Source organism: Canis lupus, chromosome 8 (genome assembly GCF_011100685.1).
Source record: "Canis lupus familiaris isolate Mischka breed German Shepherd chromosome 8, alternate assembly UU_Cfam_GSD_1.0, whole genome shotgun sequence".
NCBI lineage: Eukaryota > Metazoa > Chordata > Mammalia > Carnivora > Canidae > Canis > Canis lupus.
Window position 1 is genome coordinate 31025683 of NC_049229.1, and position 2850 is coordinate 31028532.

Sequence of the window (2850 nt, forward strand, 5' to 3'; positions counted from 1 at the left end):
TAGTTATCTCTGAACTATGTAATTATGGGTAACTAATCTTTTTCTTTATACTTTACTATATTTTCTTCTATGTATAATCAACTATGTCTTCTATGATAATCAACTAAAAAATCAGAAGAGAAAAAGTAAGATATATTCGGAAAAATCAGACCAGAGAATTAAGTTATTTATATACAGGTAATTGCAGCACTGATTATATTAATCTGGAGACAGTCCCTTTTAAGGGGCAATTTACCTTTAGACTTATCAGCTGAGTGGTTGCAGATGCCCTTAACCATGGATGGTGGAACTGATTGCTCACAGCTCACAGAGTGATCCATGCAGCTGTTCCCATGCCCAAATCACCTGGACTTGGGCCCAATGGCTTCCTGACACACCCCAGGGGTCTAAATAGTTCTATCTTAGGCTAGTGGTTCTCAACCAGAGAAGCCCACCAGAATAACCAAGAGCATTTTTTTTTTTTCAGAAAACAAATACCAAATAAGTCTTCATAGGGTACAGGCACATGTAATATCTAACAGTTCCCAGGTGATTCTGATGGGCATACATGGTCAAGAATCTCTGATTAAAATAAGCAAACATATATATAATATAGGAATAATTCTATGTGTATATGAATTCGCTTATATGTGCTTTAAATATTTTTGGAATTATATGGGGGGAGGAACTGAGTGAGTGGGGACAGGAGAGACTTTTCACTGTATATCCTTTCATGCTTTTAAAATTTTATGCATATGAATGCTATTCAAAAATGGTGAAAGTGAAAAAAAAAATTTTAAAGCCTCTGCTTTAAAACAGCTCATCAAAAGTACTTTTCTTTGCTAAAGTGGCCAAATTTCTGTAAAGTGGACAAATTTTTTGGCAGCAGTTTTTGCTAAAAAGTTTTCCAAGAAAGCATCTAGTGTTGATCTAAGAAAAACACTACAAATAACAATCTTAATGGATCATACATTCTGATGGTTACAGAAACCACTCACCCATTTTACCGTTAGAAGTACAGTCAGCCTACAGGGAAGAAAGAAGGGTTTTCAATTGGCAATAATAGTAAAGCATTTCATGAAATATCTCTGGTGTTAACCGTCCCTTGCCTAACTCAAGGGCAGAAGTAAAGGTAAGCTTTTCCTTAATATCATTTTGTGCTGTTTGAATTTTGTGCTAAGTTCATGTGTTACCAGTATAAATAATTTTTTTAATGTGAGCATTTAAGACTGTATGACCAGATGGAATTATACAGATGGCTAATTCACACCCCTATCCTAAAATTACTCCCTACCCCCAGCACTTTTGAGTTCAAAGGTTAAGCCAATTGTAGACATCTGCAAAAATCTGATTCCAATTCAAAACAATAGGAGCTCAGAGTTACAGACGTCAACTGGAAAAGATTAACCAGCTGCAACGATGAGCTAAAAGTAATCTAATAGCCTGGGTCCACCGGTTAATAGAAAGACCAACAGAGGGATGCCTGGGTGGCTCAGCGGTTGGGAGCCTGCCTCCGGCTCAGGTCATGATCCCGGGATCCAGGATCGAGTCCCACATCAGGCTCCCTGCGGGGAGCCCGCTTCTCCCTCTGCCTATGTCTCTGCCTCTCTCTCAGTCTGTGTCTCTCATGAATAAATTAAAAAAGAATCTTAAAGAAAAGAAAGACCAACAGATGGAGAGTCAAGATAGGAACCTCTGCTCTTTAATCCAGTGGCAACGATGCAAGACATTTAAAACTCCTGGAGCCCAAATTCGCTCACTGATAAAAGAGAAATCTTCTTTACTCAAAAAACTATTGAGAAAATAATATTGTGGGAAGTAGTATTGAAAGTTTACTATACCCCATTTTAAAAAAACACCTTATAACAACTTTTCCAGATTTAACATTCGGCACACATGCACATGTGCACATATACACACAATGTTAAATCTGGAAAATTTATCTTCCATCTCCAAAAAACTAAAAGGCAAGAAACATAAATGATCAGTTCCCAGGACTCAGTATTTAACCTCAATTTTAATTTTTATATAGCGTTCTATTTTAAAAGGCCATGATAATTTGTTAACCTATCTATACCTTAAAATGTATAAGACCCTTTTTATTTTATAATTATTTTCTAAATATCAAGTTTATATGGAAACTGCTAACAAATATCCAAGCACTGACATAGGAAGTCACTCTCCTCCTACCCCTTCATTATGAAGTGATTTTGACAACTGCTAAGCAGGAGAAGGTCAAATAAGATTTGAATAAGGACTTCAAGTTCTAATGCTCTTAGCTCACAGGTGAACCAACTTTTAGACTTACAACTTACAACTCAGAAATGAGAAATTTTGTTCTGTGATTAGTTGTCCTTGGTTTTCTTGTTTGTTGTTGTATACATTTTTAAAGATTTTATTTACTCATGAGAGGCAGAGACATAGGTAGAGAAAGAAGCAGGCTCCCTGCATGGAGCCCGATGTGAGACTCGATCCCAGGACCCTGGGATCACACCCTGAGCCAAAGGCAGACCCTCAACCACTGAGCCACCTAGGTGCCCTAGTCGTCCTTGGTTAACATGACTTTCCAAATGACCAATATGAAATAACCCTGTGGTCCCTGCTAGTTGTTTTAAACTAATTTTTTTATTTACTGGCTTCTCAGTTTATCCCTAGGTTTTAGAAGTGAACAGCTCTGCAAAGAGAAAAATCCCCATAAAGAAATTTACCAGTCAAGATAGAATAGGACTAAAAAATTAGTATCATTACATATAATGGGAAACCCCACAAGAAGACAAATTAGAAAGAAAAATATCCCATTTATCTAGCCATTCAGCACATTTTCAAATAAGAAAAAGTCCAGAAAAAAGGAGGAAGAAGATACTCATCCTA